At 32.4% G+C, this 15,911-nt stretch overlaps 2 long non-coding RNA genes across 2 annotated transcripts in view; both read right to left on the bottom strand.

Annotated features, from left to right (window-relative positions):
* LOC134757016 (uncharacterized) overlaps window positions 1–15,911 on the bottom strand; it is a 200,459-nt gene that overhangs the window by 87,153 nt on the left and 97,395 nt on the right. The gene's annotated exons all lie outside the window — the stretch shown is intronic.
* Window positions 3,618–8,244, bottom strand: LOC134757017 (uncharacterized). Its single transcript, XR_010130615.1, has 3 exons — window positions 6,427–8,244; window positions 5,798–5,855; window positions 3,618–5,236 (listed from the first exon to the last, which is right to left on the bottom strand). It is a non-coding gene; the product is annotated as an uncharacterized lncRNA (long non-coding RNA).

Raw genomic sequence — 15,911 nt, 5'->3', positions numbered from 1 at the left:
AATACAACAAAACGTATAGAAGACAGAGAACAGATAGAAGTAGACACGGCCAAGAGTAAGAATGGACAGAACCATAGGGAGGAAGAATTTGGTTCATCCTCAGGATTCTCAAAGAGAGCAAGAGTGAGAGATAAGATGAAAAACAGAGATAAACACGTTCTTATGTAAAACCGTTGGCCCTCACCCTTACCCCATGTTGAAAACATTAGCCAGACAGGCATCACCTTTTCAATTAAATATATATTCATGTAACAGCACTTCTCAATATTTATTGTTACAGTAAATATTATGTTGAGCTGTATTAAATTGCTATTTTTATAGGCCAAAGAAGTGAAATATTGTCCATTTCTTTTTGTTCAACAAGATATTCAGAATAGTGTAAATAATGTATTAAGGGGCCAACCTTTAGAAATAGCAGTTAGTCATAATTGAGAATAATATATATAATTATATGAATAATAATTTGTAAGATTATCTAACAGCATAACTTAATTAACCTTGATGATATTAAAGTAAAAGTACAAGTGTCAAAATTTTAGAGTTGGCAGTCAAGGATGCCAGAAGATGGATAAGGCCATTTTTTATATTTTTCAATATGCAACTTATGAAAGAGAAAATGGGACTGGGTGCAGTAGCTCACACCTGTAATCGCAACACTTTGGGAGGTCAAGGCGGGAGGATTGCTTGAACCCAGGAGTTCAGGACCAGCCTGAGCAACCTGGTAAAACCCCATCTCTACAAAAAATAGAAAAATTAGCCTGGTGGAGTGACTCACTCCTTGGTCCCAGCTGTTTGGGAGGCTGAGGAGGAAGGAGCCTGGGAGGTTGAGGCTGCAATGAGCAGAGATCGTGACACTGCATGTCACCTCGGCAACAGAGTGAGACCCTGTCTCAAATAAATAAATAAATACATAAATAAATAAAGAGGAAATAAAAGTAAGGTTATATAATTTACAGATGCAAAGGTAGTGATAATGGGACTAGGAAATGATGACATGACTATATTGCTATAGGGCAGTAGAGAAAGAGTAAACAAGCAAATTCTCATCTATATAGTAGGGAATCAAAATATCAAAAATTGATAATCTAGAGAAAGAAATGTTAGACTATTACTTTAATTGTGGTTTCTCCATTGGAGTAATAATAGGAGAAAAGAGATTGGAGGTTAGGACTTGCTGGCTTTGTAGTATAAGACTAAGAAATGATCACTCATGCTGAAATCGTGCAAGGCAATTTTCATAATTGTGGGGAAAAATTAGATAATTCCATAATATTTCAAAGGTTTCTCAAAAGATTAAAAAACTATTTTGGTCACTTACAAACGTTCAAAAAAATGAAAACAACCATGAAACTAATATTTATTTAGTATAATGTAATTAGAAACATCGAAAATTAAAGTGTTTTAATATCTTTGCAAAAATGTTATCAGCAGTTGTTTGCATAATGCCCACCTTCTCTTCATAGTCTACAGACCAAGTACCTTTTTCATGCCTTGGCAAATTGTCATACGCCTTTCTACATTTGGATCAATTTCCAACATTTTATCCTATGTGCTTTCAATGTCATAAAATATCTTTGAGAGTTTTTCAGTTTTTTAGTTTTTGCTCATGTCACTTTGGACATCCACAACCTCTCGACAAAATCATTTATCTCATTTATGTCAACACATTCGCATTTACTAAATTCCTCTGGCTACATATCTAGCAACCCTCAAACAGCAGAAATGCCAATGTAGTCAGCTATTTCTTCTATAACTCCATTTACATTCAATTTGAATTTCACTATCAGTTATATCACTTTGTCTTTCTTTGCTGCATATTCATTTCTCTCTTTTTCCTTCCTTTCCTCCCTTCCTCCTTCCCTCCCTCCCTTCCTTCCTTCCTTCTTTCTTTCCTTCCTTCCTTCCTTCCTTCCATACTTCTCTTTTTAGAGATGGAGTCTTGCTCTGTGTCCCAGGTTGGCCTCAAATTCCTGAGCTCAAGGTCTTCTCCCATCTCAGCCTCCCTAGTAGCTGGAACTACAGGCATTTACCACTGAGTCTGCCTCTGTTTTTTGTTTTCTCTTTCTTTCTTTCTTTCTTTCTTTCTTTCTTTCTTTCTTTCTTTTTCTTTCTTGTCCGCCTGTCTTTCTTTCTTCTTTCTTTCTTTCTTTCTTTCTTTCTTTCTTTCTTTCTTTCTTTCTTTCTTTCTTTCTTTCTTTCTTCTTTCTTCTTTTTTTTTTGTTTTCTTTGAGGCAGAGTCCTCTTGACCAATTCGCTCTGTCAATTATCCATTTCTGTAAAATGTCATACGAGTTTTATCACTGGCAGACAAGGAGGCAGTAAAACTAAAGGCTGTAGTGTATGTATTTGAAGTGAATAACAGATAAGCAGTGATCAATCACAGACAGACTTTGAAAGAAGTGACATGATTAGTCACTGATCATAATGTGCATCTGTTACTTATGTAGCAATTTGGGGACTAAAGTTTCAACAGCCAATTTGGTATTTTATGCAATTACTTAATTAAAATATTGTGGTAACTGAAATTTGAACCATGTTGTTGAGGGAATGGCTTTATTCAACTAAATCTCTGGAACAGAATTGGTGTATTCTGGTAATGTGCAAACTGAAGAGTGCCTTTTAATCAAAGGTTTATTAATTGTCTTTTTCTTTATTGTATGTGTATTTGTTTATTTTTACTTCGTTTTCATTCGTTTTAAGTGCCATTGGGCAAAAACTATACCAGTTTTACTCATTAATGTAAAGCTAGTCCTTAGCACATCTGCATAAACATAGAATCCCAAATAGCTGTTGAACCAATGAATGAATAGAAAAAACAAATTCTGTGTTTTTAGGAGAGTTACCAGTTGGCCTCTATCTTCTTGGAGGCAATGCAATTCAGTTGCCAAGTGTGACTTCTAAAGTTAAATTACCACAAGGAAAATGAAATTCTGGATGAAAATCCCAGCTCTGCTATTTATTAGCTATGTAACCCTGGACAAGTCATCTAAATATCCTGTGCCCCAGTTTTCTCATCCATAAAAAGGGAATAATTGTACTGCCTATTGTAGAGGATGCTGTAATTATTCAATGAGTTAATGTACATAAAACAACTTGACAATGCCAAAATAGTAACGACTATACAAATCGCAGTCATTATATAGAAGAAGACTGGGTTTTTGGAGAAATAGCATAAAATATTGCTACCCGTAGGTAGAGTCATTAATTATTTCCATGTGCAAAAGGTCTACTGAGAAATGATTAAAATACTAAGGAAAATCAAGCTGGTGTTTCTGGGATTTTGTGTATGTGGTGTGTTTGTGTGTGTGTGTGTGTATGCACGTGTGTGCACACACAGACGTGTGCAAAGAAAACTAGAGATATTTGCTTAACTTGATTGCATTATGAATGCCTTCCTAGAAATCAAAATCTGACATTGAATTTAACTAATATTCTTCCATTCTTTTAAAAAATATTTTCATGAGGAAGGTGTAAACTATTTCTTTCTTTGGTAATAGAAATTTATTCCAGAGTTTCCTGTTATAAAATAACCAAAATGGAAAGTAGCAATAAACATGTTTTCTTTTTTTTTTCTTTTTTTCTAAAGAGGAAGAAACAAATGTCAGGCTTCAGTTTTAATTAAGCAATTAACTAAAATGTTATATAAAAAAGACAAAAAGTTCAATTGTGTAATTTAATTTTAATTGAACAAAATAAGTTAGTGAAGACTAGTTGCTGTTTCATGAGTCTTTTCATAGACAGTGAATGGATTTTGACAGCAGAGATGGGGAAACATTGAGTCTAATTCTATTTAATTAGCAGTGTCCAACCTTTCTCATCAGAAAAGCAATATTATTATTAAATAATACCAAAAGTACAGTGGATTTTGGCCCCAAATAATTAAGGTGTGACCTCTACAAATACATATTTTCCAACAGTGGATTCTGCATGCTTCCAGAAGAGTATGTTCAAAATTTTCAAAAAGTAATTACACTGCTTCTAGTTACTGCAGGATGAGAATAGCAGCATGGATCTCACCGACACATGCACAGATAAGATACACATTCTTTAAAAAAAATTAAACAGATTTCAACATTGAGCCATATTTTGCCCATAATCAGCTATCTGTTTATTGTTTATATTTTTAGATAAAGCTTTTATTGAAATATAACTTACAGATTATAAGTATGTAGATTACTAAATATGCATGAAGTTAACATATGTTAAGTTATTAGTGCCAAGACCAAGAAAAAGAACATTGCCCAGCCCAGGCACTATTGCTCCTTTCAAAAGAGCAATCAAGATGCTGATTTACATTTACTTGTAGATTATGCTTACTTGTATTTGAGGTTTATTTAAATAGAATTATACAGTATGTATTCTTTTGGATCTGCCATTTTTTTACCCAAAATTTTGTTTATGAGATACTTCTACTATGTCATATGCATTCTAAATGATTCTTTACTACATTTTATTGTATTTGTGTACCACAATAAGTGTGTTTATTTTCATACTGATGAACATTTGCTTACTTCCTGGTTTGAAAGCTATTAGGATTGGTGCTGCTATGAACATACTTGTGCAAATCATTTGTGAACAAAGAATGGGTTTCTGTTGGATACATAGTTGGGAGTAGAACCACTGGCTATGCTTACATCCAGCTTTCTTTGAAACTTCCAGAGTTTTCAAATGCAATTATAACAACATATTTCTACTAGCAATGAGCATAAGTTCAGTTTTTCCACATTCTAGTCAACACTTAGAAGGAATCTCTCATTCTAACCATTCTGCTGGGTGTGTAAAAGTATTTCACTGCAGTTTTAATTCACATATTCCTGATGACTACTGAAGTTGAGCAGTTTTTCATGTTTACTGGCCTTGTGGATATTCTCTTTTGAGAAGCACCTGTTACAAGTCTTTTTATCATTTTTATGAGATTATCTTCCTTTTTTATTGATTTGCAGAGGTGCTTCATATATTTTGGATATTTGTCCTTTGTCAGATATATAAGTGTATTCCAACTATTTTCTCTTACTCCTTGGCTTGACTTTCAACTGTCTTGATGGCATTTTCTGATGAATTAAAATTCTTAATTTTAACATAATACAGTTTATAAAATTTTATTTTATTTTAGAGTCAGTAGTTTTGCGTATCTTGAAAAAAAAATTTGTATTCCCAAAGTCACACAGATGCATTCCTTCATTTCTTTCTGGAAGTTTTATTGCTTGAAGTTTTGCATTGAAGTCAATCAATATACCTGGAATTGAGTTTTTTAATATGGTGTGAGAGAGGAGAGGTAAACATTTATTTTTCATCCACATGGAAAGCACACAGTGACCTTAGAAAATTCTAGAAAATTATCTGATGCCAAAGGATAGAGCCTCATCTTGAGGGAAAATTGCTAAGAACCAAATCCAAATAGAGTAGGGAAGGAAACATGGGAGTAAGGTAGAAAAAATTTTAGATAACTGAGGGGAGCTAATAGTGGTCCAGAGGAGATCAATTCTAGAAAGTATCTTAAAAGAAGAATACGCGGTATAAAGAAGAAAGCACTATCTGGTGGTGCAAGTTCTAGGAAGCACAGCATTGAAACCAGAAAGCCTTTTTGACCCAGACATAGCTCTCAGAGATGGGACTACAGAGAGGCTATTTATTTTCTATTGTAGTCAGAACATTTAACATGAGACCTCTTAACAAATTTTTAAGTGTACAAAACAACATTGCTAACTTTAGGTATGACGTTGTACAACAGATGTCTAAAAATTATTTATTTCATATAACTGAAACTCTAAACTTATATATCCAACTGCCTACTTACATCTTTGCCTGGATGTCGAATAGACATTTCAAATTGGAGCGGTTCAGAGTATTTCATTCTAAAATAGACCACATATTGATTATTTCAAGCTGAGGGCACTAGAGAAACAGCAGATGCAGGAAAAGCTCTCTGATCTTCCCCTTTCTACTTACAACAAGGTCATAAAATTTCCCATGAGAAAGGTGCTCTGTCTGTACCAGGAAGAGAAGAACATTCTTATCACTAGAGACTGGAAGTTGAAGCCAAAATAGATATGAAGAATAAATCTACTAAAATAACTTATCATTTCATTTCCCCCATATATTTCTTAATCACTGTCCCACAATTTATTGCCCTCAGCTCAAACACCTTTGTCTTCTCACATTGTTAAAATTTATCATTTTTTACTTAAAAAGGCATATGAGCTTTTGACCCTAATGGCTTCTTTGGGTCTTCATTTTTCTTTTGAAGATTCCCCTCTGCAAGTAAAAATATTAAATAACCTCGCATATTTTTGTCTTGTTACTCTGTCTTATGTCACTTTAATTCTTAAGTCCAGTCACAAAAACTAAGAGGTAGAAAAAGTTTTTCCTCTCTCAGAGTTCATCATATTCAAAACTGAACACCTGCTCTACTGAATCCCGCCCTACCTTTAGTCTTCCCTGTCTCCATTAACTGGAAATGACGTCTTCCATTTATTCAGGCCAAAAGCACTGAAGTCTTCCATCACTTCCTCTTTTCACTCATACATGACAACCAATTTGTGGAGAAATTTAATGGCACTACCCTCATAACAAATCTAGAGTATGCCAACATTTTATCAAGTACACTGCTACCCAGCTGAGGTTGTTACATCACACACACTGCTACCCAGCTGAGGTCGTTACACCACATGCACCCTACCCAGCTGGGGTCATTACACCACCACATGCATTGCTGTTCCAGCTGAGGTCATAATGCCACATATACTGCTTCCCAGCTGAGGTTGTTACAGAACACGCACTGCTATTCCAACTGAACCACCATCATCTCCAGCCTGGAATACTGCAATGACCCCTACGTGGTCTCACTGCCTTTACCTTCACTACCCTCAACCTAATCTCAACTCAGCAGCCAAAAGAATCCTCCTCTTAAAACATGACTCAGATCATGTCACTCCTTTTGTTAAGACCCGCACATGGGTTTTCATTTCACTTACAGCAAAAAACCAAAGCTCTGGCCTGTCTGATTTCATCTCCTACTCCTCTCCTTGTCACTCCAGTTCTAGAAAAATGTGGTTGTAAAATGAAGAAGAAGGTAGTGTTAAAGTACAATATTATAATTACACAGTACCTGATATTCATATTTTCAAACTCATGTAATCTTGTTTTCTTTATTTAACCAATAGGCACACATTTATATAATTGCTTGCCTTTTCTTTCTCCCATTATGCTAATTGCATCATAATACATTGAGTAATTTGGGGGTCAATTTCAGCCACTTAAGAGTTAGAAAGAAACTCAAAGTTGAAGACTGTAAAGTATATACAGTCTAAATAATTTAAATTTCTGATCATAGCCTATTTTTGATATCAGAAGGATGACGTCTTGATCTGATAGGAAGGATGAGATAACAAGAGGGCCTAGACTAGTTTGTTTTACCTTTATCCCGCTTTCTAATGTCCTGAAATTGAAAAGATAATCTTAATATTTTCTCCTCTTCCCTCTAGCAAATTAGGATAGGCGTTCAGGGCTTTGGAAATTTTGCTACTGATATACTTAACTCTTCCTCTAAGTCAAGTTTAACATATAACAAGAAATCTCTCTCTTGGCATTTTGAATGTTGTGTGTCCACGAACTCCATCAAAATTCTACCTCCCAAATATTTTTTATTACTTTATGTTTATCCGTAACTCTAAGCATAATGCTTAACATACACAATCACCAACAGGACTAGATGTATCCCAAAATTACATGTAACAAAGGGAAAAAATGATAGAAGACAATCATTGATGGCCTGCAAAGACAGGAGAAGCGACAAAGAGGAATGGTGGTCAACTCAGTTATGTTTTCCCAAGAAGTTGTGCAAGCATCACTCTTATATTCTACTTAATAGTCATAATTTCAATCTAAAAAGAGTACCAAGAGCAAACTGCATTACCATTACTGATGTTTCTTTTCTGCCACTTTCTTGACCTGACTTCCCTAGTTTACATCTAGCTACATCTTATCAATTTTCCTCTTGCTCTACACTGTTTAATGCCAAAGACCTGGAGTACCAGGTAAAATTAAAGCAAACATGTAAAATTTATATCCTCTGTCTTCAGATATGTAAAATTTCTACCCTCTGTCTTAACAGAAATAAAAAAGCTTTATTCCTTTTGCTCAGCTGAGGATGAAATAAAATATCTCAAAAAGTAAACTCCAAGGTTCTTGGTTTTCAAAAATGGAAAGAAGAATTGGAAGTTAATTTCCTTAAAACTCTCTATACTCTTTGTACCTCAGAAAGTCTGAATATGCCCCACGGTTACAAAAGTCCCAGTTTGAAAACCAATTAGAGAGAAATTGCAAATATCATTTTAACATATAATTCCTTTTTTCAGTGAAAGTTTTGAATTATCGACTTTGTGTATTGCTTATTTAACATATCAAATGTATGTTCTGTACTTTAAAAGCTATTTACTAACAATGTTAAAAACTCTAGCATTCACTATTTAGTTTATTAACATTCACAGTTCATTTATCTTATAGTACTAAATGTGTTAAAGAATTATTCTAAGTCGTAAATTTTTGTCTCTTTTAAATAATCAGTCTTTAAAACTATAATCTCCCATTTTGGTACATCTGTAATTATTAAATAGTTGTATCTTCTCCTTCTGTTCTTTCTTTGCCTTTATCTTTTTTCTTATTCCTCCTTCTCCACTTTGATAAAATTTTTGTTTTCAAGTTACAATGTTAGAAGGGTTGTTACATATTTTACTTTATATACAGTAAATAATCCTTTGAAAAGAGTAGCTGACTCTGCTTTAAAAATACATAATTTTATACTTATTAGACATATTCCTTAAAATTTATGAAATCAATTATTAAATGCTCTCTAATGTTAAGTTTGGAATTAAACTATTATTTACATTTCTAACTGTGTTGGGATTATGTTATTCAGTGCACAAAGGTAAAAAACAACTGATTTTACTAATGATGTATCTTGTTACCAGAATTATTTTCATCCTCAATTTTAACTATTTCCTTTCTATTCTACTGAATTTTGTATTAAAATTGCCATCATTAATTTGCTAAGTTTTTAAAATCTGAAATATCTTTACTTATACCCATTATTCCTCTATTGAATATTGTCCCAAATTGATTTTGGGGGATAGATCTCATATTGTTGTTTTAAAAAATATTTAGTAACTATTTTTTAAGAAAATATAAGGAAAATTAAAGTCTTCTGTAATATGCTTTATGCAGTCACTTTTAATAGCTTAGTGCCTTTTCTTTGTATTTTCAAATTTTATCTATTTTTTTGCAATAATATGCCCTGTATAAATGTCTTTCAATTGGTATAGACATTTTAAGATCTATACAGTAATTGTCATATTGTTCTCCAGTTTTAAATGTTATTTATGTGCTTGTTTCCTATGTCATTATTGTTTTCTTTACCTTAAGTCTTTTCTGTATCGGTTAAAGGTAGCTTGTTTTGATATTTTATAGTTATTTGTAATGCAGATAAAATTGAAAACTAAAAAAAATTTTTTACACTTTTTGTTTCTCTTTCTCTTTCCATCCAGGTCAATTTCTTATATTTTGTAAAGGTAATCGGGGATCAGAGGGTAAGATTTTAAATCATAAACAGTATTTCAAAAGAATTTTTATTGGTTTAAATTTTTTTACTATGTTTACAATATTTTATACTTCTCTCTGTTTAACTGAATCTCAGTGTTAACCCATATTTCTTTTACTTTTTTAGAGAAAAAAGTTACCAAGTCTTGAGTTGTTTATTTTGATTCTTTTTCCCATTAGCTGAATTATATCTTTAAAAAAGTATTCTCAGCCCAGAGGATGAAAACAACGTGTTTCATGGATCTTGTTAACTGAGATTATTTTCCCATCACATTACTGTAAGAACAACCCTTTAATTATATATTTGAATCTGTCTCTAGAATTTCTATAGGAAATTATTCATTTAATTTCAGTGTTCAGAATTTCCCAAGGCTGGGCATGGTGGCTCACACCTGTAATTCCATCACTTTGGGAGGCAAAGGCAGGAGGATCTCTGGAAGCCAAGAGTTCAAGACCAGTCTGGGCAACAAAGGAAGACGCTGGCTCTACAAAAAAAAATATATATATATATATATACATATATATATATGTATATATATATGTGTGTGTGTATATATGTATATATATATATATAGTGTGTGTATATATATATATATGTGTGTATATATATATTATATTAGCCAGGCATGGTGGTGCATGCCTGCAGTCCCAGCTACTCCGAAGGCTGAGGAGGGAGGGTTGCTTGAGCCCAAGAGTTTGAGATTGCATTGAGCTATAATCATGCCACTGCACTGGAGCCTGGGCACCAGAGTAAGATCCTATCTCTAAAAAAACAAAACAAAAACAGAAAGAATTTCCCAATAAAACTCTAAAATCAAAATTTTTGCCTGAGTATATATAATGTTTTTCTTTTACCTTTGGTTAGATACATATAGAGTTATTTTCTTTGTCTTTTAAGGTCTAAACTGCTATCAGATTATATCTAAATAATCATTGGATTTATTAATTTTGCCAATTGACACTAATTAATTTGGAAATTCAAAAGTTCTTATCTCATGAAAGTTTTCTTCAATCATGTCCTTCAATATTTCTTTTCATTTTATTCTGATTTCTTCTTCAGGAACATTAGTTTTTACAAATTACAGTCATTTAGTCCCTTCTTGCTCATCTCAATCTGTTATCTTTTCTTCTATTATTTTCATATTTTCTGTTCTCTTTTCAATGTATCAAGAATTTCTGAAAATCATTTAATTTCAGAAGGATCATTTCCACAGTCTGCAAATGTAGAATCAAGTTTTTAATGGGTTTCTAGATCTCTTTATTGGATTTCTTTTTATTGCTGTTGCTCATGTCAGACAAATTCGGTATAATTTTAAACTGTTTGCTCTTTCTTCATGCTTATAAAAATCACTTTTTTCATTAAATTTGAAGAAACTGATAGAAGAAACTATTTTCCTAAATTTCTTATATTGCCTATAATGCAGAGAAACATAGAAATTTCTTTACATCTTCTGGATAATGCTTGATTCCTATATCCTACAGGAATATTTAGAAAAGTATCACTGTGTATAAATTCTTTATTCCTATTTGAAAAAAATGAGACCTATCTAAATCCAACATCTTTCTATAGAATCCATGATGCTGTACTACCTCTAATCTTTCATTCTTCTTTCTTTTTCTGTCTTTCCTACCCTCCTCTTCCTTTCTCTCCCTCTACAGAGCACTTTGATCAAACCTAGAATCAAACCTAACTTAGTCACTCACAAGTTTTAGGTTCTTCAGTTTCCTAATCTATACAATGAAGACACAAGTACTTTCTATCTTATAGTGTTAATGTGTCAATTACAATAGACTGTAAGTGGCTAGAACTTACCTAAAACATAGTATGCCCGGATATTTTTAAAAATTAAATCACAAGGGAATAATAACTAATATTAAGTATTATTATTAAATTGAAATTAAATTATATGACAATATTAATAGTGTTATTACTAAAATATATTTCTATTATAGTACGGGTGTTCAACTTCAAACAGATGCATAAAAACGATGGATAATGCGGCAAAAGGTACAGGCTGAACCACCACGGTTGTTTCAGTGATAATTTATATCAATGAGAATTTGGAGTGGAAAGTCCATGTCTGGTAAGTGACACTCTTATATCTCAGCCAGTAAGATTAAATTAAATGTTATTCTTCTTTCCTTTACAACTTTGCAAAATCCAGAATATTACTTATTTATTCATTCACCTCAGTGTTCCAACTAGTGAATATCTGCACCACACTTTGACATTTGGTCTTCTCTTTTCACTAGTTCGAATACTTTAGTCCACTTTTGTCATTATATTTAACACTATGGGTTTTTAATGTGCAGACCTTTTGGATATTACTAATCTACTGTCATGTTAACAATAAAGTTCCATTCTGAATTTTAATTACTTTTCCCTCCTTCAAGGATAATATAGTTGTTTCTGCAACATAAGCATAGTTTAAGTGTGTGGAAAACTATGATTTTAATTTAGTTGGTCAATCAATATGTGCCAATATATGGTTGCTTAATGCCCACCAATACATGTATGCAATATAAAGTATTCATCTTGTATACATCATTTCATGAATTTTGTATATTTAAAAATATTTATCTATGGTTTTGACTATAAACAGTTAATATATGGCAACATATTCAACCTTTAAAGGAAAAAATGCCTTTGGAATTTTTGTAACCTCTTCAATAGGCAATATCACCTTATTTGATGGCATACTCACTGAAATTACAGATAGTTTATTGATTGAGATTTTTCAATAATAAAGTCATGCCACAAATTTCTACAGTATTTTCATTCAAGATGGCGTTTTACATACTTTAGTAAAAGTCTTGCGTTGAGTTTTATTACTTGCAGTTAAAAACATATGCATTTGTCATCACTGCAATTTTCATTTCATTAAATTAAATATTCACATTAAAATAATTTATATTATGACTAAATACCTCGAGAAGAAAAGGACAATGGGATATGATAGAAGATGTCTTCTATTTTTCCTCTTCCTCTTAGTGAGTCACAATGGTAATTATTCAGAAGGAAATGTAAGATAAATTATTGTAATGCTATTCATTAAATCTTTTTAAAGATAATTAGCAGAAACTCTGTCCTCTTTATGAGAAGTTTGCTTGGCCACTGTGAGTCCAAGATGATAAGGATATCCAAATGAAATACTCACTTTTGTAGAATATGAAAGATTAAAGGTGATATAACCAAGTTTAATTGACTGGCTCTTGTCACAAAATCTGAATGAATGATGGTGTTATTTCTGAATAGTACTTTGCATAAGGAGAGTTGAGAAGACTAATGCATGCAATAGGAGAAAATCATAAGCACATTCAAGAATTAAATTATATTTCTGCTTCTGATATGGAGAGTAATCACTGAGTAAAGTGTAATACTTTCAAAGTCTGTCTCCACTCATGAGAATATAAGTTCCACTGGAGTAAGCATGATTTTAAAGTTAAAAACCCTTTACAATATAAACTTACTATTAATTTCTTAGAAAAAAATAACCTATGAAGTAGTTTCTAGCTTTGTTACTGAAAGGCTCAGGCTCACCATGTAGCACCAATAGCACTTGGAATGTGGTCTCTGAACACCACTTTCCGAAAAAAAGGAATCAGGGATTCCTGTAGAAATTGGTCACTCCAGACTTAGGACAAAAATTCCTAAAGATGAGTATGAAAAATTATGTTCTACCAGATTGCATGGTAGTATCTAAGACCTCTAAGTTCCTATTAAAATGTCCCAGAAGCCAACTTCCAGCAATTAGACCATCACACAAAGCAGGGATTGCAATGGAGTTAAACGCATCAAATATGTTAATGTTCCTGAGCTTATAATAATAGAGAAAGAAAAACAAAACATCTTACCTTTGGTTTATATTTGGTTCTCTGTCTTGTGTTCAACTCATTATTCTACAAACCGGTGAATACAGAGTGAGAATAAAATACCTCACCTATGTTTTCTGAAAAAACTTTTTTTCATGTAAACACAGTAATTCATAAGAAAAGTTGTTCTTTACAAAAAAAATTCTATAATATGCAGGAGAATAAAAAAATCAAAATATTATCATTTTGTAACAAATAATGAATGCAAGGATTCTAGGAAATGATCATCAATGGCTAAAAAAACCATGAGGTAAAAGCCAGTGGGGAACTTTATAATGAATGAATCAGGCTGACAGCACCTCAATGTATTGATCAATATTAACATTGCTAAAAGACAATAGATCTCCCAATACAATGCAAAAGATAGTATACAACAATTTACAAATTAGATATGCAAAGAAAGAGGGGGAGTCAGTCACTTTTGATAATTTTGTTCACAATTATATCCCTCACACCTAGAATCATGCACGCCTGACACATAGTAGGCACCAAGTAAGTATTTATTTAATGATTGATTAAAATTAGGCAGCGGTATTGTTGGAACTATAAACACAAAATTGTTTAATTGTTGTCACTGATAACTTTAAGTCACAAGATCTTACAAGTGAAATACTATCATAAATGTGTAAATGGATGCTCCAAATAGGGTTTTGGCAATTGTTCAGCTCTCATGTTCTTTTGTTTGGTGTGTAGACTTAGCCTTAATTCTCACAATAAAATGGATAGGACTTACAGTTTTTACTTATATATATTTTTATCATTAATACTATTTAACATATTGCAGTATTACAGATATATTTTATTTACATCTTCCTTTTCCCCACCAGGGAATCTCATATTAATATCCTAGGAGAAACCTAATTGCCCCCAAAACACTTCCTCTTTCAGTGTTTTGTTGAATTTGAATTAAGATTCCCTATAGTAAATTACAAAGTTGTTCAAAATTGACTCCAGGCATCGTAAGAACCCTAAAGCTTCCAAGGGACTTGGTAAAATCTAAAAACTCAATATCTCCTGAAGGAAAACCACATGTTAGACATATTATTCTGTGTTATTGTGGTTTTTGTTCTAATTCAATTTGAAATCAAAAAGAAAGTATATGTCCTAAAAATTGCTGTTATTTTTCTGTAATAATTCTAGGAAAAAAGTAAACAAAATAAGAATAACTAATGTAATTAAAATAATTTACAATTTGACACATTTTATTTACAATACATATTTTGTTATATGGTCACATTTGCAAGTGACAATCACATTAGATTTTGTTGCTACGGCACTGAGACATCTAAAATAATTTTACACTTAAAATAATTAAATTTTACAATACTATTCTTTAGATTTATTTTTCATTTTGTTTTTCATGCTTACTATTACATTGTTTTAATAATGAGATGACGTTTATATTTGTAAAGATTAAAGTTAACATTTCAATTGCTTATGAAAAAGATGGTTTTTAGCTTTTTTACCTTAAGATTAAAAAAACAACTATTATGACAAATTGAAGTGTTTAAGTGAATGAATACAAAAATGTTTTAGTCAAATGCTTACCCAATATGTCTTACAAGTCATTATATTATATATTGCACTATATGCAAGGAGAATATAAAGCTAAAAGAGAATAAATATGTTTCCTATGATTATAGGTCACTAAGTGCAAGAAACAGGAATTGTCCCGAGACATGTCTGCCTCTACAATTCTTCCACAATATCTCACGTTGCCCATTTCATTGACAATGGATAACCCAAACTGATCTTTTAATTCTTCAATCATGCTACCCACCTCCCTGCTTTGCTCATGCTGGTCTCTGTGTCTGGAATGTTCGTCTCTGTTCTGGCAGCATGTGGTGCATCTTCTTATTCTAGAGAGGCCTTTCCTGGCCACACAATCAATCTTGGTTCTTTTGCCCCAGTATTCTCTATCATAATATCTTGTTTGTTTTCTTCATATAACATTCCGCTGTTTGTAGTTTTATAGTTTGTATGTGGTCTGTCTCTCCCATTGGACTAAAAACTCCACTGAGAAGAGCCCACTAACACCCAGTACCTTGCACATAGTCATTCAAATAGTTTCTAAAAAAAAAAAAAAAAAAGTCAATGAAAGCTTGACATCTCTGCTCTATTTTGTATATTCCTTTAAACCTCAGGACAATGGAAATTATTTAAATGACTCTATTTCCTTCTAAGCATCAAATATTGGAAAGCTTACAGCCTGTTCTTTTAGGGCTGATTAGGGCATGGTAACCAGACAGAAACTCAGTAACTCAGGATAAATCTCAAGTTAGAACTGTGAATATGTTTATTAAAAACTACTGCTGTGATGGTGTGGACATACCTTGATGGTTTTCAAATTCATCGTGCTTACACAATTCAGTGAGGGATACAAACTGTGCATTGACTCTACCTTATGTACTAATGGCTCTTCTTTTTTCCAATACTTTGCACTT

This window comes from Gorilla gorilla, chromosome 1 (genome assembly GCF_029281585.2).
Source record: "Gorilla gorilla gorilla isolate KB3781 chromosome 1, NHGRI_mGorGor1-v2.1_pri, whole genome shotgun sequence".
Taxonomy (NCBI): Eukaryota; Metazoa; Chordata; class Mammalia; order Primates; family Hominidae; genus Gorilla; species Gorilla gorilla.
The sequence above is the reverse complement of the archived record's forward strand: the minus strand, read 5'-3'. Positions and strand labels throughout refer to the sequence as shown.